Genomic DNA, 24,274 nt, shown 5'->3' with positions numbered 1-24,274 from the left:
CAGCAACTTCTTCCAAGATATGTCTCCAAAGGCAAAGGAAACAAAAGCAAAAATAAACTTTTGGGACTTCATCAAAATCAAAAGCTTCTGCACAGCAAAGGAAACAGTAAAAAAAAACAAAGAGGCAACCCACGGAATGGGAGAAGATATTTGCAAATGACAGTACAGACAAAAGGTTGATATCCAGGATCTATAATGAATTCCTCAAACTCAACACACACAAAACAGGCAATCATATCAAAAAATGGGCAGAAGATATGAACAGACACTTCTCCAATCAAGACATACAAATGGCTATCAGACACATGAAAAATGTTCATCATCACTAGCCATCAGGGAGATTCAAATTAAAACCACATTGAGATATCACCTTACACCAGTTAGAATGGCCAAAATTAACAAAACAGGAAACAACATGTATTGGAGAGGATGTGGAGAAAGGGGAACCCTCTTACACTGTTGGTGGGAATGCAAGTTGGTTCAGCCTCTTTGGAGAACAGTGTGGAGATTCCTCAAGAAATTAAAAATAGAACTTCCCTATGACCCTGCAATTGCACTCCTGGGTATTTACCCCAAAGATACAGATGTCGTGAAAAGAAGGGCCATCTGTACCCCAGTGTTTATAGCAGCAATGGCCACGGTTGCCAAACTATGAAAAGAACCAAGATGCCCTTCAATGGATGAATGGATAAGGAAGATGTGGTCCATATACACTATGGAGTATTATGCCTCCATCAGAAAGGATGAATACCCAACTTTTGTAGCAACATGGACGGGACTGGAAGAGATTATGCTGAGTGAAATAAGTCAAGCAGAGAGAGTCAATTATCATATGGTTTCACTTATTTGTGGAGCATAAAAATATCATGGAGGACAAGGGGTGTTAGAGAGGAGAAGGGAGTTGGGATAAATTGGAAGGGGAGGTGAATCATGAGAGACTATGGACTGTGAAGTGTCGGGGAGTTTTGAGGTTGGGGTATCAGGTGGTGGGTATTATAGAGGGCACAGATTGCATGGAGCACTGGGTGTGGTGAAAAAATAATGAATACTATTTTTCTGAAAATAAATAAATTTAATAAAAAAAATGTATGTAATTGTGTTGCCACAAAATATGCCTAGGGTTTCTGACACTCAGGCTGAGTAATTGTCCCTGACCCATGCGTACAGGCTGGGAGGGTCCGGTTAAGGTTCAGGACAGCTGTCCTGGCAGCTCACCGCTCAGCCCCACAGGATGACACGTCACTTCTGGAGCTGGTTGTGCCCCGCTGAGGCTGTTGGCGTCCAAGGGCCAGGACTCGGTCCAGAGCACTCAGCTGCATGTTACTGCCCTGACTTCCCCAGCACCTGCCTCTGACCACAGCTCAGAGTCTCTGCTGTGCCGGCTCCCTGCTCAGGCAACACACGTGCCCGCCAAACAGAGAGGTTTGTGTTCGGGCTTGAACCACTGTGGGAGGAAAATGTGATTCTTGAAAACAGTAATAAACTCCCACATCATCAGCCTCCACCCTGCTGATTCTCAGGGTGAAATCTGTCCCTGACCCACTGCCACTGAACCTGTCTGGGACCCCAGTGTAACGGTTGGAAACCTTGTAGATCAGGAGCTGTGGGGACTGGCCTGGCTTCTGCAGGTACCAATGCAAATAGGTGTTTCCATTACTGTGTACGAGGCTCTGACTGGCCCTGCAGGAGATGGAGGCCGGCTCTCCGGGAGTGACGGACAGCAAGAGTGGGGTCTGAGTCAGCACGACCTCCCCGCTGGATCCTAAAATAATGAGAGTTAAGTACAGATTATGGAATAAGAGTGTAATCCATTTTTATGATTTTAAATTTTGATTATATTAGGCCAAATCATTATTTTGTGATTGGATTCCTATTCTAAATATATTCAATTTCCATGGAGAACCCAAGAATTGCAGGGCACAGAGTGGCCACATTTTTTTTCCTTCAGCATCTCACTAAAGCACTGTTCTTTTGTCCTTGCAGAGTCTTCATAATTTTCACAGATCTCAATATTTAATACCCCTTTTCGGAGGGCAATCTCACCCCTGGAGAGAACACACATAGGGACTAATAGCACCCAAAAGCTCACCCTCCTCACTGCAATCTCCCATCTCCTCCCAGCTTTGCTCTTACCTGGGACCCAGAGCATCAGAAGCCCCAGGAACTGAGATGGGAACCTCATTTTGAGAAGCTGAACTGTGAGTCCTAGTAAGTAAACACAAGCTCAGAGCTGAACTTTATCTCAGACTTCCAAGGCAAGGTCCTCCCCAGGGGACAATATGCAAATCCTGTGGTGGGTGTGGCAGAATGGAAGGAGCAAAAGACAGGGTGCAGGTCCCTCTCCTGGGAGAGCACTAACTTAAAATGTCTTCTCTGTTTGGAGGAAAACTAACAGAGACAGATTACTGCTTTGTGGCAAGCAGGATCTCCCTGTGATAATCAGGATCTGTGGCAGGACACAGTGCTCCTAGCCCTGCCTTCTGAGAAAGCAGAGTCCATGTCTGACCAGAGTCCATGTCTGGCAGGTGAATAGCTATCCTCCTGGATTCCTGTCAGCTAATGTCCAGGAGGAAACAGGTCCCACTCCCACTCCAGCTGATTGACCAGAGATCTCCCGATCCCAGGATGAACTGAAGATGGTTCAGGAGTCTCTGGGATCTGCTGTTTCCAGGTTAATGGTTTTAGACAATTTAGTAATGATTAATGAAGAATTAAATTCACCCTGGGGCTTTGTGAATATTACTCTAGTAGAAGATGAAAGTGAGAAGAACTTGACAGGTAGAAAAGAATCTCTCACTTACAGGAGGAGAACTCATAGTCTTGCAGAAGATAATAGGAAAGAAGACAGAATTTTATGCTTCAGCTAATGCGTATGAAGATTGTGGTAACCATTTGTTATAATCTTGTGGTATCCTGTCATGTTTCTCTCTCTGTCCCCAGAGTTAGATAGATAAAGAGAGAGAGAGAGAGAGAGAGGTAAGCAGATAGTTAGTGGCACACACACCATATGACATACGTGAGACCCTTCACTAAAAAAGGGACATATACTGATGGTTCGTCACGTGTCAGGTTGACATTATGTCATATCGGATCATTTGTGAGAATTGTATCAACTTCAAATTATCTCACAACTCAAGTCACTGTTCTGCAAACAAAATCCTGTAGAAGAATGGAGTTTGTACTTCTATTGGATCTCCAGTAATTTAAATCCAAAGTCATACTGAATTGAAAAATAACTGAAATTTCAGGCATGATAAGGAGAAAAGTTCAGTCTGAATATCTTCTAGGAAATCCTCCAAGAGTTAGATTTTGTGTAAAATCTAATAGAGTTAGTGTAAAAATGGTATCGAAAGCAAAGCCTGATCTCAGCATAGAGACTTGGTTGTTGAATACAAACTATGGAAGAAGTAGAAGTAGTAGAGCCCTTGTCCCATAGTTGACTAGTTAGCGTTTAATTTGTCCTTTTCTGTGATTTCTGTGCTAGCCAGTGCAATACTGAATCTTACCCTTGAAAATGGCAGCCTTCCTAACAAATCCTGCTAGTGAGGGAATTCAGGAAGATAAGCCAGTGAAAAAGAAAAAAATCAGGACAAAAACAAATGGAAAATACAAGACAGTGCATATCTTAAGATGAGTTTGAAAAACTATTCATTATGGATGTTAAATTAAGAATTACATTATCTAACACTGTGTGTCAAGTAACTAAAAAAAGGATCAGATTTGCATTACCCATTACGATATGTGAAACCTCAATATGTGGATATATGGTTGGAAATTATATATCTGTCATGTTTATTTACTGTGTATCAGTTTAAAGTTTTCTTTTCTTTCTTTATTTTTTTTTTACAAAGTATTCCTAAGAATGCTTGAATTTCAAAAATTATACTATTTCTTACAAAACTTTAAATGAAAATTTTACATGTCTCCTTATCTGTTTGGTTACATATCTCATAATGTCTTGCCTTAAAATAAGTAGAAAATGTAAAATCTTGTAAAGCTTTCTTTCTTGTCTAAAGGCTTTGAAGTTTTCTTGTACTCCCCGTAGACTGAAGGAAGAGCATTCCTAATTCTAAACAGGAGTGTTTGTGTCCTTCGTGTTTACAAACTAGGTTGTATCCTGGACAGTAAAATGGACCCCATTGAGCAGGTCATGGCACACCACACAGAAATGACCAGCATTTGTAAGGAGTTTAACAAGAACCTCCATGAGGTCCAGGTGGGGAAAAGAACTCTAGATTCACTAATCTTGACCACCGTCACCTGAATTAGCAAGGCCTTATACAGGTGGGTTTTACTGCACTTTTGTCTCTTTACCAGCAGATGTCTAATTGGAATCCATAAAAGTGGAAGCCAGGGTGTGATTTGTGTCCTTTGGGGCAATGCTCTTGCTGCTTTGGTTATGTGAGTCCATTATTCTGGGGTCAGGGTGTGTGGGTGGGGAGTATGATTCTGTTATACATTCTGTAGAACTTGATCTATAAATTTTCTCAAGTAAAAAAGCTCAAACTCATAGCGCTTTGGCCAAGTTGATGGACAACAGACCTGTGTCCTGACTGAGCCCAAATGTAAGTTCTTTCTGAGAAAAGATGAGTTTATCCTTGCCAGAGAACTGAGATGAAGCCACCCAGCAGAGGGAGTTTGTCCAACAGGAGGTCTGTTGAGTAGCTTCTTGGTACCCGTGATTGAAATGGATCCCTTTTTCTAAAGAACTGCAAATTATCACCCTCTAGAGGATGAGCATCAGCGGCCCCAGGAGCTGAGATGGGAATCTCATTTTGAGAAGCTGAACTGTGGAGTCCTAGTAAGTAAACACAAGCTCAGAGCTGAACTTTATGTCAGACTTCCAAGGCAAGGTCCTCCCCAGGGGATAATATGCAAATCCCATGGTGGGTGTGGCAGAGTGGAAGGAGCCAAAGACAGGGTGCAGGTCCCTCTCCTGGGAGAGCAGTAACTTAAAATGTCTTCTGTGTTTGGAGAGAAACTAACAGAGACAAATTCCCTACTGCCTTTTGGGAAGCAAGATCTCCCTGAACACAGTGCTCATAGCCCTGCCTTCTGAGAAGGCTCCGGAGAACCTGATGATACAGACATGAGTGTCCAGAGTCCATTTATGGGTGGTGAATGGTCAACATGTTTGGATTCCTGTCAGCTAATGTCCAGGAGGAAACAAGTCCCACTCCCATTCCAGCTGACTGGCAAGTGATCTCTGGTTCCCAGGATGATCTGGAGATGGTTCAGGAGTCTCTGGGGTTTGGCCTTTCAGGTTAATGGTTTAAAACAATTCAGTAATGATTTAAAATGAATGAAACTTATCCTGGGTCCTCTCGTATTATACTCTATGTGAAGATGAATGTAAAAAACCTACAGGGGTAGGAAAGAATCTCTCACTCGCAAGTAGAGAATTATATTCCTGGGTAAGAGAATAGGGACAAAGACAGAATTTATGCTTCTGGCAGTGAGGATGCCATTTGTGGTAACCATTTGTTACATCTGGCGAGTATCGGTCATACTTCTCTCTCTCTCCCCCAGAAAGACACACAGACAGACATTCAAATGAATAGATACACACACATACTCCATAACAACAAAGAAATTTCTTAGAGAAGCACTTCCTAAGAGGATGAGACAGAACAATAATGTTTCATTTTGTGATGTTTGCTTCTACATTATCTTTTTCCTATGATGTGCAGAAGACCCCTTCCCATATAGAGGCTTCGTCATGATGTATAAACAGTTGCTATCAGGGATTCTGGTTCCTTGTTAGCTCTGTGTGAGAAGTTGTGTCTCTCCCTTGGGTTTTATGCTTGGCATCCACAGTCATGACTCTGCAGTTCAAGAAGAGATTTTGTAGGCAAGAATAGCAGGAACTGGGTAACCATTTGAATGTCTAACGGTCACCTATACCTATGACAGACATTTTCTGGGGTTTTCAGTGAACCCCAATCACTGTAGAAGAGAGTACAGGGTCAGAGCTGCTTGGGGCATCAGTTTACCAAGTGCAGGGACATAACATGATTCTGCATGTGTCAGCCTGATGGAGGTGTTAGTCAGTTGATTGTGAGAATTGTATCTACATTTATGTATATTATACATATATATGCATATAGACATACATTTATATATACATGAATGAATATATATGAATGAACTTTAGATTTAACCACATTTAATAAGTCTAAATGATCTACACAATTTGTCACTATTACTCAAAGTAATCTCAGTTAGATGTTTCTATAATGGGGTGAATTTTACACTTTTAAATCAAATATTTAAAAAAAATTTCTTTGTTTTGCATCTTCTTATGAATGGATTTCCAAGTATTCCTTTTTATGCCATCGTGCTTAATAAAACCTGTCAATTTCTATGTGGAGATGTATAAAAACTGTACTAGTCAGATTTGACACACTATTTCAACAAACCATTCAAAAACTCAGTGGCTTCTCATACTAAGCATTTATGTCTATAGTCATGGATGTTCATGTTGACAATAATTTGAATAATGCACATGGGGCTCATCTATGTGGTTTTTCTGCAGGGAGATGAATGGTTCTCTAACCTACGGATTGTGGTTGATCTACAGCCAAGACAGAGTGTGGTGACTCCCATGGCACAACATGCTCATGGCAAGCTGTGGGAGGGTACAGAAACCACAAAGCAAGTAAATCCAAGTCCAGTCATTCTGACAGAATTGCATATAATTTGGTCTTTGTGGTCTTTGTAATTCTTTAAATTTCTACAAATAATTATTACATTTATTGTTTTAGGTTATGTGACCATCTTGTTTCCAAATAATTATATTTTTCCAAATATACAGTCTAAAAAAGCTTGTAATTTAATTTTGTGTGAATTAGGAAGTAAATTTGGAGGGTTTTTTGAGATGTGGCTTTAACTTAACAGGTGGCTTTTAATAGAAATGTCTTCAATGAAAATAGAAAATTAAAGAAAGACTAATTTATGGGAAGTAAAAATGATCTATAACAGAGCATCTTAAACCTTACACAACTCTCCTGCCATCTTGTTAAAATGGAGAGCCATATGAGTAGGTATCAGGTGGAGACAGCTATTTCACATTTGTCACAGACTTTCAGGGTTGTTGATGATGCTCTCATTTATAGAGAATTTTAAGCAACAAGATATTCTTATATTAAGAAAAAAACAATGCTTCATCCACATTTAGTTTTGTTTTTTTTTTTTCCAATCACAAAAGTCCTTCATTGTCAGGTTATTTCTATATACATGACACAATTTCCTCAACCATCTGTTCCCTCAGTCACTTAACAAAATCTTCTTGTTATGACCCAATGATGATAGCTAGAAGCATATTCACACATATTCTGGGGCCTTCCCTTAACTGGCCAACTTCTGAGAGATGTAAAAACAGTGATCATCCCAGGCTGTCTTCTGTCAACTCCCCATCACCACCATCACTTCTGGAAGCACATTTTCCTGAGCCCCCTTTCCTCTATGTTTCCCTACAGAGTTGCTCACGAGGCACCTTACCCTAGATCTGGAGGTCAGAAGAGGAGGAAACAAAGCATTTCATCAGCACCTGCAGGCAGATGAGTGATAAGTGAGGGACTGGAGAATCACCTGGGGAGGGGCTGCCGAGGTTAGGGCATCATCCCCTCCATCCCTGGCCCTCCTAGACAGGTCTGGGGATCACGTGGCTAGGGAGCCTGTATCTCCAATGGTATAAATTCTCTGATTTATGGGATATTACTGATGAATAACCATTTCTAGTGTCTGTTTCTCTTATTACTATATCCCCTGGCCTTTGAAAGAGTGACATTTAGACTTTGCTTCCTTACAGGAAGCAATTCCTGCTTGGAATACCTAGAGTGGCTTCTTTTTTGCTGTACAAACCTTGGCAGATGCCATCACCCACACTCCTCAGGTAAAATGATCTGGGGGAAAGGGAGTCAGTCAGGAGACCGGGGATCCTCCTTGCCATTCTCCCAAAGCTCCCATAATCTCCAAATTGTGGCTGCCTCTGAGAAACTGTCTGAGCAGTTGCAGACATTAGAGAAGCAGTGGGGTCAGCCTAGCCCCTCACATCTGCTTCCCTGGTGGTTTATGTTCTGACCTGTAATACTGTGGGCAGGTAGCTGTTAGACTGTTGGCAGTAGTAGGTCCCAGCATCTTCAGGCTCCAGGCTGCTGATTCTTAGGGTGAAGTCTGTCCCAGACCCACTGCTGCTAATCCTCGACAGGACCCCAGTTTCCAGCTTGGATGTTGCATAGATCAGGAGCTTAGGAGCTCTCCCTGGATCCTGCTGATATCAGGCTAACCACTTGTTAATGTTCTGACTCGCCCCGCAGGTGATGGTGACTCCTTCTTTTGGAGCCATGGACAGGACAGCAGGAGACTGGGTCAGCACAATCTCACCATGGGAGGCTGAAACCACACAGGAAACATTGGCAGAGCCTCATGATATGTACATGGAAGTCACCAGTATCTCGTTAGGTGGGACATAGGATACTACTTATTTTTAAAATATGCTAAATTCATCTATGGAAGGATTCCCAATGAAGAAATAAAATCAGGCATGAAAATCATACCCCCACTTTAATCTGCTTTGTGTAAATATTCTCACCTGGAACCCAGAGGAGCAGAAGGCCAAGAAGCTGTGATGGAGTCACCATCTTGCTGCTTTCCATGGGTCCAGTGTGTTTCTGCCACACACCCAGAGACTCTGTTATAAGACTCTGAGAGGCAGAAACACTTCAGATCTAAGAGGAAGAAGATATGCAAATTATGGGGCATTCATATTGCTTAAAATACTCAATAATTAAATTTATCAGAAGAATCCCCCCCACCAGGACCCATTCTCCTCTGGGTATGTTATCTCCCTCTTCTGGGCCTGTGAAAGTTTTGAAAGTGCTTACCCCATGCTTGGCCAAATACAAGGTCTACCAGCAGGGGGCATGGCATATGATGTAATGCAGTTCTCTGGTGGACATTGCTTTCCCCTGCAGTGAAGAGCTAGTCACATCCTCAGTCTTGGCCCAGGGCTATGTTAACTCCCTGCTCTCTGCTGCAATGCGTTGTATAAACACCCCCCAGAGCATCCCGCCAGGCCATACTCTGTCAATTACATGCTATTAATTGCACATGATGAGTGAGAAGTGGTGAGGACTTCACCTACTTACAAAAACACATGTGCTCAAACAGTGCAATCAAACCCTACAAAAATTCACTTGGGCCCCCACTCTGGTGGCTATGTCAGGGGTCCAGATATCTGAGGAATATGGGGACATCCTCTCTGGAGTAAAGGACAAGTGCTTGCATCTTGTACCTCTGACGACTGACGCTGAAGCACACTACCTTGTTGAGTGTTGAGTGTTGGGACAACACATTCCAAAGTTGGATAAGCTACACCATTCTGGTTATGAGCTAATTTTGAAGTCAGTAGTGTAGAGTGGGTGCAGAGCCAGGAGGGACTGTATCAGGTTTAGGTCTCTATGCAAGTGGGTCCTATGACCTCTCCTATCATTTGGTGGTACATGCATCTGTGTTAGGAAGGACATTGTGGACACTCTGGCAAGTCCAGAGGAAGACTCATAGTATAGACTTCCCGGTTCTTCAGCAAGACTTGGTCCTTCTCACAAACAACCTACTCACTGTTCAACAAGTAGTTCCCAGCATAGCACAGGCCCCAGTAGACCTGTCTACAGCAAATCAATTAACTGTGTGACAGAGCTCTTTGTCCTAAACCAGAAATGTGACACACTAATTTTTTTTAAAGATTTTATTTATTTATTTGAGAGAGAGACAGTGAGAGAGAGCATGAGTGAGGAGAAGGTCAAAGAGAGAAGCAGACTCCCCGTGGAGCTGGGAGCCCAATGCAGGACTCAATCCCAGAACTCCGGGATCATGACCTGAGCCGAAGGCAGTCGGCCAACCATCTGAGCCACCCAGGTGTCCCTGACACACCAGATTTTAAGATTGGGTGGAGCCCAGCAGCAGACAATCCCAGAAAGGAGATAGTATTTTCTTTAGTATTGGATCCAAGCAGATTCAGCAAGCAGACGATTTATGGGACAAGAGTTTCAGATCACCACAATAATTACCACTCTTGCCCAAACACCCCTAAATGAGCTTCTATTTTCAGCCTCATGAGGCTTTATATTTAATGCATTTTCTTATTTCTGCATTCTTGCTGCTCCAGCCAGGAAGGGACTGTCTCTCCCAAAATTAGCTAATTCTCAGAGGCAGTAAAAGACTTGCCCAAGGGCATAGGATTGATATGCAAGACAGACAATCCTGTGTCCAAATCCTTACTCTCTTCTTGTCAATGAGACCAGGAATCTGTGACGTTTCCCTCTACCCAAATCCCCCTGGGTACCAAAGGACAAGGGGCAAAGCTGTAGTCTGCAGCCTGCTGAAATTTTCAAACTATCCAATCTTATGTCTATGTAGCTTATTGACTTTGCTTCTCCATTATCCTTCATGAAATACAGGCCAGCAGTACTTCTTTCTGCCTGTGCTTCTCACCTCAGTACTGCCTGTGTCGCCGGGTGGCATGCTATGTGTTCTATTTCCAGGAGACTATGTGTATAATAAAAACTTTTTACTGCATTGTAATAGCTTTCCTGTCTTTGTTTCTTACCACATGTGATTAAAGATGCAGGGCCTGCCAACCAGCTAATAGCAGAGTAAGGACTCCAGGTTCTGCCCAGGTTCGCATGATATGTTGATGTAAGTTAAACTGGACAGCCCCCATACCATTCCGTAATGAAATAGGATGTTTTTTTAGTAGATGCTCAAAGAGCACAAATGGTCATTGACTTAATGTGGCCGGGAAAGTGGCCTGAAGTAAGGATATGGATGCCGTACGGGGTGGCTGGCTAGGAAGGGTCTGTTAGGAGGAGAGTGAAAGGATAAAGGAGGAAAGATCAGAAGCAAGACATTACCCAGTCTAATCAAAATGAGAAACTTAGCTAAAAGCAAATCAAAGCAAAACAAAACCCCAAAGTCAAAACCAACAACAACAAAACCCTACAGTGTCTGGGATACATGGGACCAAACAGAGGATCTAACGTTTGTGCCACTGGAATCCTAGAAAGAGTGGGGAGAGAGGATGGAGATGAAAAATAATTGGAACAAGTAATTGCTCAAAAATTTTCACATTTAACAGACCCCCAATAGCATAATCCTGAAGAAATATATGTCAAGACACATCGAATTAACATTTCTGAGCACTAAAGAAAAAGGAAAAATATCATAGGATGAAAGAGAAAAATCACACCTACTCAGAGAGGAAAACAGCTCGAATGACAGAGGATTTCTATTCAGAAACCATGGGGGCCAGAAGGAAATGATGTCAACATTTCTTTTTTCTGGATATAATTGACATATAACATTGTGTAATCTAAGTTTTACACAATGTGATAATTTGATCTATGTTTATATTGTGAAATGGTTACCATCATAAGGATGTTTAATGCAACCTTCACTTCACATAATTATCTTTCTTGTTTTACTTATTTACTTTTTTGTGGTGAGAACATTGAAGGTTTATTCTTTTAGTAACCTTCAAGTACAATAGAATACTGTTACCTATAGTCACCATGCTGTACATGAGACCAGCAGAAATTATTTCATATGCAGAGTTTGTACCCTGTGATCAACATCCCCCTATTTATCTCACCACCCAACCCCTGGCAAACACTAAACTATTCTCTGTTTGTATGTATTTGGGTTTTTTAGATTCCACATGGAAGTGATATTATACATAATGTCTTTCTCTGTCTTCCTATTTCACTTAGCATATTACGTTCAAGTTTCATCCATGTTGTCCCAAATGGCAAGATTCCCTTCCCTTTCATGACTGAGTATTATTTCATTATGTGCATTCAGATTTATAACACATCTTCTTTCTTTATCCACTTATCCATCAGTGAACACTTAGGTTGTTTCCCTATCATGGCTGTTTTAATAATGCTGCAATGGACCCAGTGGTGCATATATAGTTTCTCAAATACCCAGAACAGGAATAACTGGATTATAGGGTAGTTCTGTTGTTAAGTTTTTGAGGAAACTCCATACTGTTTTCCATCGTGGCTGCACCAATTTCCATCCCCAACAACAATACCTGAGGGTATTTCTCCTTATACTCTCCATATCCTCTTTCTCCATATCCTCTATAACCTTTGGTATTTCTTGTATTTTGTTTGTTTGTTTGGTTGGTTGGTTGTTTTTGGTTTTTTTTTTTGTTTTTTTTTTTTTTGTTTTTTTTGGTAACTAGATACTGAATTTTATCAAATACTTTTTCTGCATCTGTTGAGATAATCTTGTGATTTTTACCCTTAATTTTGTTCATGTGATATATCATGTTGATTGTTTTATGGATATTGAAACATCCTTGCATCTCTAGAGTAAATTTTACTTGATCATGGTGTATAATCCTTTTAGTGTATCATTGAATTTGGTTTGCTAACATTTTGTGGAGGATTTTTGCATCGATGTTCATCAGGGATATCGGCTTCCAGGTCTGGCCCTTCTGTTCTGGACACCAAGAGCTACAGCCTTGTCTCCCATCCCCTCCTGCTCCAGGCAGGGCTGGTCCCCCAGAATGAGATCTGGAAGGGGAGGCAGATGCACATAGCTTGGCCTCCGTGAAAATACAGAAACATGACAATGTGGATGTTCAGCTTGCTTTAAACTGCACATAAGTGAACAAATGTTTAATTTCAAACTATATTATTTGCCCTATAAATGTGGCCCTTGTAGGGATGATCCCCTGGAAGTTCCCCCTGAGGGGAGGATGCTCCACCCTGGCCTCTCAGTCGGGACTCCAGTCTGGTTGTCTCCACAGGGCTTCCCTAGCTGGTGGGAGGTGGGGTTTTTTCAGTACCTGATATGAGGTAAAGTGGCCTTATTCTCATTTCCTGCCTACTATTCCCTTTCTGTATGTGTAGATTCCTTTCCTCTTCTGTTTCTAGTGTTTCTGTAATAATAATAAAGTTTTCTTTCCTTTATGAAGAGAAACAGGGCTGTGGTCTTTTGTGCAGCAAAAGATATGGGCTACTGCTGTAGATGTTCATCACACTAAAAAATACCTTGGCAGCAACATCTAAACTGGCATTGACCACCTCACTGGGCACTCTAGCCTACTTACGTTGACACATAAAATTAACCATCATCAGGGGCAAATGGAGGGGTGGAGTCATGGGAGAATTGACCCTTTTTGAGAGTGAGGTGTGGATCCCCAGGCAAAGTCTACTTGATACCGGCTCTGTCTGGGTTTAGGACATGGCTCATGTCATGAAGCAGTGCAGTGGATGGGGACCCACGGAACAGCCAGAGTGCCACCTGCCAGAGGAAGACTCAGGCATCTGCCCCACTTAGAGGAATGATGGCAGGAGTGTTGTGGTTGGACTTGCAGTGTGCCCGAAGCCTCCACAGCCGCTGCCCTCCTCACTGGGACTGCCTCACTGGGACAGCATCTTAAGGGAATCCCACCCCTGCCCCTTTCCCTTTGCTTAAGAAGGAACAGCAGAATGAGGAAAAGGTGCAGGAAAGTTTATATGGTGCCCAAGCAACCCTGTGCTCATTTCTCAAACTACCCCTTTTTAAAAAAAGATTTTATTTATTAATTTGCCAGAGAGAGAGAGAGCGCGCGCACAAGCAAGGGAAACAAGAGGCAGAGGGAGAAGCAGCTCCCCACTGAGCAATAAGCCCAATGTGAGACTCTATCCCAGGATCCTGGGATCATGACCTGAGCTGAAGGCAGCCATTTAACCAACTGAGCCACCCAGGCATCCCTCTTGTACCCCTTTTTGTGGGGGGTTAGTGAAGACAAATGCTGTGAAGATGTCTCAGGGATGCTGCCGGGGGGTTTTGTGCCCCAGGAAGCTGCATGTTTCCCAGGGTCCCATGGCAGGAGTGAGCCAGGAAGGTCTGTCTTTAGCATCTGACAAAGGACCATGAACATTACACCCTGTGGATCAGTTCTCCCTTCCTCCTCCTCCTGGACTCTGGGACATTTCTCTTTTAATTCCTCATTCTCTTATTCACCCTCCATCACCAGGATGAAACCTTTGAGCTCTCCTATTCAGAATCTCCCACGTGGAAGGTAGTGTCCCTCTTCCTTTTTCCTTCCATGAGCCCTGTTTCCCAGCCTTCCTGGGCAGTGTCCTGCACATTCATTTCTGCTCCGTCTCCTTTCCTACCTCCCTTCTCTCTCTTCTCCATTTCTTCCAGGCTTACTCATTCTCACAAAGGCAATTCTCTCATTCTTTCTTTTTAAAATATTTTATCTATCTATTTATTGCTGGGGGGTTTGGCTGAGGGAGATGAAGAGAATCTCAGGCAGACACCCTGTTGAGTGGGGACCTGATGCCCGCTCTGTCTCACATGCCTGAGATCATGATCTGAGCCAAAACCAAGAGTTGGACGCTCAACAGACTGAGCCACCCAGGTGCTCTGATTCCCACACTCTTCAACACTGTTCACTTTAGGAACACAGGGTCCTGTGCCTAAGCACCTTTTTACACCACTTGTCACCTTTTTCTTTAAAGTTGTCCCTTGGGCATTCAGGTCTAATCTTGTGACTGAAGGAAATCTCGGTTCTAAGTGTGCCATAACTTTATTCCCTTGTAAAACAGTTCATTAGCATGTCCGTCTGTGTGAAAATGGAGACAGTCTGAGCATCTTAGTATTATTTCCTCAACTCCTTCTGAAATTCATGGGTTGATGAACTTTAGCTTCAGGAAAGACTGCAGCAAACTTGGTCAGTGTGCTCCAAATGCCTTTACCTACAAAACAGGTTTTCTTAATAATTAGAAATCTACTTCAAGAATCGCTATTAAGGGATCCATTTCTCTCATTCAAGGTATGTTTTCTGAGGGCTTCCTCAGTGTCCAGAGCAAAGACATCTGCTTTCACCCCAGCTGGGATAGCCAGGTGATAATCAACAGCATCAGTAAATATTTACTACATCGTGTTGGAGGAGCTATAAAGAAAAGTGAAGGAAGGAAGTATATAAAACCTTGCCAAAGAAGAGTGAGTAGAAAATTAAAATCAGATGATGTATTAGTTAGCTAGTGTCATGTGATAAATCACCCACAAAATACAGTGGCTTAAAATGGTAGCATGTTTGTTGCTGTCATGTTTATTGGTTGGCTGCACAGTTCTGCTAATATGGGCTCAGGCTTGATTGATCTTGATTGATCTTGGCTGGCTTGCTCGTGTGCTTAAAATTGGCGGACTGGTGCTCCTGTTGTAGAAAGGCTCACATTTCTTTCCTCTCTTTCACATTTCTGTGGCAGGGGGCAGACCATCTTGACCTAGGAAATAGGAGATGGGATACTTGGCTTTAAGTGAGGATGAAGGAGGAGCTGTTAGAACCTGAAGAAGGAAAGAGAAAGAGTGAAGACTGACGAGACCCGGGAAGTGAAGTATGTTTGTGGGGCAGGGTGAAGAGCCTTAGGAGGTGAGCGGTCATGAATCAAAGTTGGAGCAGTCGGGATTGCTGTGTGTTTTCCTCCAGCAGATATGTGGAGGGTTGGGACTTTGCTACATGAAATGAGACAATGGAAGGCTGAGGAAGCCTATATCCCTTGCATACAGGGAGTTGTTATAAAGAAGGATCATGGAATTCAGCTGAGAAAGGAGGAAAATGAGACTATGAAGGGCTTAAAGACAAGAAAATATGAAAAGGTCAATAGACTCATTAAAAGCTAATTTTCAGAAAACAGTAAAATTATGACTCTCATCGAGACATAGTAATGATGAACATGGGTTGAACTTTTTTACTCATATGCTGTGAGGGAACGAGGAAGATGTAACTGGTTCAAAGAAAAAGTCAAAACACACAGATATACTTGGAGTAAAGGAATGAACTGCAGAGAGAGGCATGCTCGTTCTCCATGGTGATGTAAGACATCAGTTAAGTAACTACCAGACAGGAGAGAATCATTCATCTGTTACCAACAGTTTATAAAGAGTTGCAAGATAGCTCAAAGATAATGACCAGGGTTGGACCCTGATAACCTGGAAAGGGACACTACAGACATGCCAAATTTTCCATGGAAACACAACATATATTATTCCTATAGATTTCAGGTCTTACTGTAATGAAAGCCAGAAATTATTGGCAGAGGCATACCCAGTGGATTGAGCTGCAGAATTCTTAGAATGGGACAATGCTGAAATACTCAACATTTTTAAAAGAAACATTTATTTATTTGAGAAAGAGAGGGAGAGGGAACACCTGAGGGCATGAGCAGGGGAGTGGCAAAGGGAGAAGGAGAATCAGACTCCCCGCTGAGCAGGGCTCCATCCCAGGACCCCAGGGATCATGACCTGAGCTGAAGGCAGAGGCTCAATGGACTGAACCACTCAGGCTCCCCTGAGATGCTCAGCATTCTAATGATGGAGAACTTGTCATGATTTTCTGATGGTGCACCTAAGGCATGGCCAGGAGAGTGACTGAACAAGATTGGGTAAGGAAGAGAGGATTGGAGGAGGATCAGCCAAACAACTGAGAGAGCAGGTAATGGAAGGTCATATACTGAGTACACTCAAACCACCAGGAATTGTGACAGGCTGAGAGAGGCTCTAGGAAGCGGGAACTAAAATATTCCAGAAACCAGGAGCGAATTTGGGACTGGTGTTTGTCTGCAGTAAGGTGTGATCCTAGAGTGGTCTAGCCTACCTATCTTGATTTCAAACATTGTTCTTCCACTTTCTAGGCAGGCCTAGAAGTCTAGAAGTGGCTGAGGGGGTGGCAGAAGCTCTGTGAGCAGGCTGCTTCTAAAAGCAGCTCAGGGTGCTTTTAGAAGAAACACAGGCTACTGTGCATCTCAGTGGTTTGGAGGGTGAGTGTTGAGGGAGAAGGTGTCCAGACGGTGAGTCCTCTATCTCTCCCGTCTTTTTTTGTTTGTTTGTTTGCCACCCTCATATAATGTTTTGCTGTTCTTTCCAAATTTAAAATGTTCTATAGTGACAAAAGCAGCCTGCTCTTAGCTCCTGGTTTTGCATTAGAAGTCTTTTTTTTTTTTAATGTTAAAAATATGTTGGGGGAAAAATGATGTGCATTGGTTCCAGCACAAGGATAGACCAAGATCTAGTATTTTCTCCTTCATGAGATTTTTTCTCTGGATTAAAATTTGAATGGCAAAGTCAGGACTTGATCTGGAAGCCAGATTTCTACATATTTCTACATCTTTCTACATATAAATGAAATCATATGATGTTTGCCTTTCTCTGGACTTACTTCACCTCACAATACCCTATTGGTCCATCCATGTTGTGCCAAATGGCTAGATTTCATTCTTTTAATGGCTGGGTAAAATTTCATAGTATATATGGACATCATCTTTACAGGATTAGGAGCATATATCTGCTATGCATTTCTAAGTCCGCTTGGGAGCTTGAAGAAAAAGATTTACTAATCCTTCCCAGCCATATTTTTTGTGAGATTAGTGTGTATAGAATGTTATCTAGAGAATATAGCATAAAAACAGTTAGTGTAACTGGGAAAGAAGAAATTCAGATAGTGGGAAAATAAGCAATAATAAATTCTGAAGGATATAAAATATTATCCTACTAAAAATATCACAAACTTTGTTAGCTCAAAAATGTATGAAATTGTGTTGCCACAAATATGCCTCAGGTTTCTGATGCTCAGGCTGAGTAATTCTCCCTGAGCCCTACACACAAGCCAGGAGTGTTAGGTTGACATTCATGGCAGCTATGCCTGCCAGCTCACTGCTCAGCCCACAGGCTGATCATGTCCCTTCTGGAGCTGGTTGTGCCCTGCTGAGGCTGTTGGTGCCCAGAGGTCAGGACTCGGTCCAGAGCACTCAGTTGCATGTCACTGCCCTGACTTCCCCAGCACCTGCCTCTGATGCCAGCTCAGAGCCTCTGCTGTGTCGGCTCCCAGCTCAGGCAACACACGTACCCAGTGGGGACCACCAGACCAAGAGGTTTGTGTTCGGGGCGGAACCACTGTGGGAGGATCATGTGTATCTTGCTGACAGTAATAAACTCCCACATTGTCAGCCTCCACCCTGCTGATTCTCAGGGTGAAATCTGTCCCTGACCCACTGCCACTGAACCTGTCTGGGACTCCAGTGAAACGGTTGGAAACCTTGTAGATCAGGAGCTGTGGGGACTGGCCTGGCTTCTGCAGGTACCAATTTAAATAGGTGTTTCCATTACTGTGTACGAGGCTCTGACTGGCCCTGCAGGAGATGGAGGCCGGCTCTCCGGGGGTGACTGACAGTGAGAGTGGGGTCTGTGTCAGCACGACCTACCCACTGGATCCTACAACAATGAGAGATAAGTACAGATTATGGAAAACCATTATGAGCCATTATTATGAATTTAAATTTCATTTATATTAGGCTAAATCTTATTTTGTAATTAAATTCCTACTGTAAATACATCCCATTTCCATGGAGAACCCAAGAATTGCAGGGCATAGAGTGACCACAGTTCCCCCCCCCAGCATCTCACTAAAACACTGTTCTTTGTTCCCTTTAATTTCTCATAATTTTCTCGGATTTCAAAATTAAATTCCCCTCTTGGAGGGGAATCTCACCCCTGGACAGAACGCACATAGGGACTAACAGCACCCAGACAGCTCACCCTCCACACCCCAAACTCCCATCTCCTCCCTCCTCTGCTCTTACCTGGGACCCAGAGCATCAGCAGCCCCAGGAGCTGAGAAGGGAACCTCATTTTGAGAAGCTGAACTGTTGAGTCCTAGTAAGTAAACACAAGCTCAGAGCTGAACTTTATCTCAGACTTCCAAGGCAAGGTCCTCCCCAGGGGACAATATGCAAATCCTGTGGTGGGTGTGGCAGAGTGGAAAGAGCAAAAGACAGGGTGCAGGTCCCTCTCCTGGGAGTGCAGTAACTTAAAATGGCTTCTGTGTTTGGAGGGAAACTAACAGAGACAAATTCCCTACTGCTTGTGTGGGAATCAGGAAATCCCTGTGATAATCAGGATCTGTGGCAGGACACAGTGCTCATGGCCCTGCCTTCTAATCAAGCTCCAGAAACCCTGACTATACAGGCACGCATGTCCAAAGCCCATTTCTGGCAGGTGAATGGCCATCCTGCCTGGATTCCTGTCAGCTAATGTCCAGGAGACAACAGGTCCCACTCCAGCTGATTGACCGGTGATCTCCAGATCCCAGGATAAACTGGAGAGAGATCAGGAGTCTCTGGGATCTGCTGTTTCCAGGTTAGTGGTTTAGGCAATTTATTAATGAGTTATTAATGAATTAAACTCACCTAGGACCTCATGAAGTGAAAGGAACTTGACAGGTAGAAAAGAATCTCTCACTTACACAAGGAGAACTCATAGTCCTGCAGAAGAGAATAGGAAAGAAGACAGAATATATGCTTCAGGCAGTGTATGATGTTTGTGGTAACTGATTGTTACAATGTGGTGTGTATCCGGTCATAGTTCTGTCTCCCTCCCCAGAGAGGCTGATAGTTGGATAGATAGATAGACAGACAAAACAGACAGTTGATAGACACATACATGCCACATGGTGCATATTAGATAGGGTAAACACACACACACACACACACACTCCATATGAAACAAAGAGATTTTTTAAGTCAACATGTTCTAAAAAGATGGGCAGAATGAACAATGTTTCCCATTTCCCAGAAATAATATTTCCCTTCCCATACAGAGGCTTCCTCATCACGTGTAAGCAGTTTCTGTCAGGGAGTCTGGTTCCTTGTTAGTTCTGTGTGAGAAGTTGTTGTCTCTCACTTGGCTTTTCTGTTCAGCATCCCCAGCTCTGAGTCTGTAGTTCACATTGAGATTCTGTAGGTGAGAATAGCAAGGACTGGGATAAAATTTCTAATAATTTGTGGGACGCCTGGGTGGCTCAGTTGGTTAAGCAGCTGCCTTCAGCTCAGGTCATGATCCCAGCGTCCTGGGATCGAGTCCCATATCGGGCTCCTTGCTCCGCAGGGAGCCTGCTTCTCCGTCTGACTCTGCCTTCCACTCTGTCTGCCTGTGCTCGCTCTTGCTCGCTCTCTCTGACAAATAAATAAAATCTTTAAAAAAAAATTTTCTAATAATTTGAGGTCACCTGTACCCATGTCGAACATTTTCTTGGGTCTTGGGTGAACCACAGTCACTGTGGAACAGGGTGCAGGGTCAGAGCTGCTTGGGACATCAGTTTACCAACCATCCTTCATTAAAGTAGGGTCATAACCTGACGATTCTGCCTGTGTCAGCCTGATGTAGGTGTTAGTCAGTTGTTGGTGAGAACTGTGTCAACCTCAAATTACCTCACAACTCGAGTCATTTGCACAAACAAAATCTTGGAGAAACTGAAGGAATAGAATTAGCAGTTCTGCTAGATCTCAGGTAATTCAAATCCAAGGTCATACTGACTTGAAGAATTATTGAATACATGCAAGTCCAGGCAAGATTACACAACAAATCTCCGTCTGAATATCTTCTAGGAACTCCTCCTAGAGTGCGATTTTTTACCATAGTTGGAAGAATTATTATGTAACAATGGTAGTGTTAGTAAACCCTGAACTCTATGGAGGGACTTGGGTGCTGATGACAAGTTGTGACAGAACTAGGATAGATAGATAGCCCATGTCCCGTATGTTACTAGTTGTCATTTTATTTACTCTTTCATGTGTTTTCTCCCTTGATCTTTTCTTAGAGTGCTAGCCAATGCAGTCCTGAATCTTGTTTTGAAGACGCCTACCCTCCTAATGAATCCTGCTGGTGAATGATTCAGAAAGTTGAACCACTGGAAATGAAAGAAAACAGGAAAAAAACAAAAAGGAAAACATAAGATAATATTATAAATCTTACAACGAGTTTGGAAACTATTCATTACACATGTTAAATTAAGAATCACAATATCTAACACTGTGTGTCAAATATACTAAAAAAATAAGAATCACATTATCCATTATCATATGTGAATCCTCAATATGTTCAAATTTGGCTGAAAATTATTCATCCATCGTGTTTATTATTGAGTATCAGTTTTGAAATTATTTTTTGTGTAACATATTCCTAAGAACTTTTGACTTCAAAAATATTACCATTTCCTACAAAGCTTAACATGAAAACGTTAAAAGTCTCCTTTTGTGTTTGGTTGTTTATCTCATAATTTCTTGCCTTGAAATACCTAAAAAATGCAAAAGCTTCTAAAAGTTCTTTCTTGACAGAGGAGGCTTTGATATTTTCCTCTGCTACCTGTAGACTGAAGAAAGACTGTTCCTAATTCCTCAGAAGGCCATGTGAGAAGGTCATTTATAAGATTCAAAGATCTAGATATTTCAAAGCCCTGATCTCTATATTTGTAATCTGAATTCCTTCCCCAAATTGTCATTTCTTTTCTTTGCACTTTTTGGAATAAGTAAATAAGTAAATAAATTTTCTAGAGCTGAGATTCATGTGAGCCCTGGAAGAAATGGCAGCAGTGTCTTATGTTGGGTAGGTAGGTTATTCCTATATTAATGCTAATCCTTCAGCATGGCCCCCAGGAACCCCAGTTTAATTGAGAAAGTGCCACAGAAGTTCCCTTTGACCACAGGCCACCTCATAATCCCTCTATTTAATAAATATTTCCCTCTATGTAGAAATTTGCATCCCCAGCCCCAAAGTGTCTCCTGTGAGGGATGGAACTTCTGTCCTGAAAAGTTCTCATGAATTCCTACTGCTTAGTTGTCAGTTAAAAGATATAAAGCACAGAGAGGATAAAGATGTTTTCATTCGATGATTCCATTTGAGATCAGTAACTGGTTGTTTCCAGTTTGGGGTTGTCATAAGCAACGCTGTCATGACATTCCTTGAGCACGTACACTCTCAATTCTGTTGGGTATATCAGAGTAAAAAAGTACTAAGTCCCAGGGTGTGTATATTCATTTGTAGATAATTACAAACAACTTTCCGACATGAATGTGCCAATACACATTTCAGCAGCAACACGTGAAATGTCCACTAACTCTTCAGCCTCACCACAACTTAATCTTGGCAGTTTGCTCAACATTAGCCCATCTGGTTGTGCCATAGCAACAACACAGTGAGATTTTCATGGGCAGGTCCTGCATTACTGATCAAATTTACCCCCTTTGTATGTAATTACTTACCATCTTTGCACAAAGAATTGCTTATTGTGGCTCTTTTTTCCCCCTTTACTTGTACTAGTTATTTCTCTTGGCTTATTAGAAGCTATTTGATTATATGTGTTGCAGATATCTGGGGCTTCCCTGATTCAATCTATGTCCTAACTGAGGCAGATCTCCCCCCAGAGCACTGACCCAGGCATTGACATGGGCTCTGGACAGCAGGGTGGGCTGCAAAGGGCCATCTGAGCTTCCAGATCCTAAGATCATTCACTTCCCCTTCTCTGCCCTTGAGCAACTCTTCCCCAGGTTGTCACGGCAGAGGATGCTGAAGACAGCCTGGGAAGGATTTCTCTCCTGTGTCCTCCTGCCTTACCTATCACTTAAACTCCTCCAGATGGTGTTTGACACAAGCCCATTGAGAAGAAAACAGAAGCCATTCAACTCTTGCTTTTCCAACCTTTTTGTACATTTCAAGGAAGCAGTTTTATCACTGCTATTCCAACTTCCACATAAATGGTCATCACATCAGGAGTTACAGCTTACTGACCGTCAGACACTATTCATCCAAAGGTCCTGATATTATCAGAGAAGTCCCTGAAGTCACCCCATTTGGGCTGGGGACAAAGTTGCATTGCTTATGGAAGTATGATATTGATCCCGTTCACTTAATTTCCCTTTGTCTCAGTTTCCCTGTCTTTGAAATTGTGACAACAATGGTTCTTTTTGCAGTTTAAACAAAAGTAAGATATTGAGCACTGTATCAAACACATAGCATATATTATTTTTTCTTTTATTACTATCACTCCTGTGTTCAGTGTTCCCATAATCATGGTCATCATAGATATACTGAGGAACCTCATAGAGAGACACGTGGAAGAGAAACTTAGAACTAATTTAAGTATGTCTCATCCACAGCCACATTAAGATCTAGGGCTGTTTTTCAGCAACCAATTCACTATTCCTAAACATAGAATTATTTTGCCTTGATCTATACTAATTGCTCAGGGGTTCCATCAAGCCTGCCAGACCTGTTCATTGTGTTTCTTTTTACCACCCAGTATCAAAACCTCACCCAAAAAATGTTAAAACATCATGGGTTGTTCTTCTTTCTTACATAATCCAAATATTTTCTCTTTCATCTTTTTTCTAGTTCTTTAATACTTGACCCATGACTTACAGGAAGGAAAAATTACCCCCATCACGTTGGGGGATCTGCTGTTGCATACTTTCAGATTTCTGGGCCTTGGGCCTCTATAAAATGTCACATTGAGAAATATCTCCTAGGACAGTGCTTTATAAAATGAAGGATTTTATCTGTTTTGGGGCTAAGAAATTAGTGTCATGATTGTATGTTTTAATAATAAAAGCTAGACTAATGGATTAAAACAGAGTGTAATATAACAAAATAGGAAAAAAAGTATGTTGTATGGTTGAATGGTAAGAATAGCTTCATGGATATTTTCTCTATTAGACACATGCTGTGTAATGTGTGCAAAGATGATCCAAAAATAAAAGGGACACTGTCTTAAGAAATGCCTGCAATACACTGAGGTTTATGCACTTTTCCTATTATGTCACAGGACTTCTGTACTATTCCTTCAAATAAAAAAATTAATTGTGATATATTTTTGTAATAGTGAACTATTCAGCAGGAAAAAAACGAATTATGGCCACACCAACAATGGAGATGAAATTCAAAGAACACGTTGATCTAAAGAAGCAAGACATCAAAAAAGTATGTACTGTATAATTCCATTTATATGAAGTTCAGAAACAGAGAATGTCAGCTCAACGTGGATAGAAAACAGAAGAGGGGTGGCCTCTCGTGGTATGTGTGTGTGGGCTGGGCATGGAATTGACAGGCAAGTAGACTGAGGGAGCTTTTGGGATGCTAGAGACAGTCTCTGTCTTGATCTGTTTTTAGTTGTACTAATTTTTTTAATGAATATTGTTAAATAATGAGTAGAAATTATGGAGTAAAAATAACAGATTCATTTTCTGTCTTCTTCCTTTACAACCACTGGTATGTTGAGTAACGTAAATTCTGAGAACCCCTCATTTCTCATCTCTAGAGGATTATTGTGAGATGAATTGCTGTAGATGAATGAGTCCTGCGTACAGTATTTGATACACAGTAAGTCCTTAAGATTTCACTCAATGGCAGTTGACAGAGTAGTTTTTGATGTTTATTTGTTTTA

The 24,274-nt window shown here is 42.0% G+C and overlaps 1 long non-coding RNA gene and 1 gene segment (V, D, J or C); one reads left to right on the top strand and one right to left on the bottom strand.

Annotated features, from left to right (window-relative positions):
- The window catches only part of LOC309870879 (immunoglobulin kappa variable 4-1-like), a 73,947-nt gene that overhangs the window by 35,829 nt on the left and 13,844 nt on the right, over nt 1-24,274 (top strand).
- Nucleotides 1,648-3,282, bottom strand: LOC309870885. Its single transcript, XR_014314866.1, has 2 exons — nt 2,134-3,282; nt 1,648-1,762 (listed from the first exon to the last, which is right to left on the bottom strand). It is a non-coding gene; the product is annotated as an uncharacterized lncRNA (long non-coding RNA).

The sequence above is a fragment of the Mustela nivalis genome (assembly GCF_964662115.1).
Source record: "Mustela nivalis genome assembly, chromosome: 8".
NCBI lineage: Eukaryota > Metazoa > Chordata > Mammalia > Carnivora > Mustelidae > Mustela > Mustela nivalis.
The sequence above is the reverse complement of the archived record's forward strand: the minus strand, read 5'-3'. Positions and strand labels throughout refer to the sequence as shown.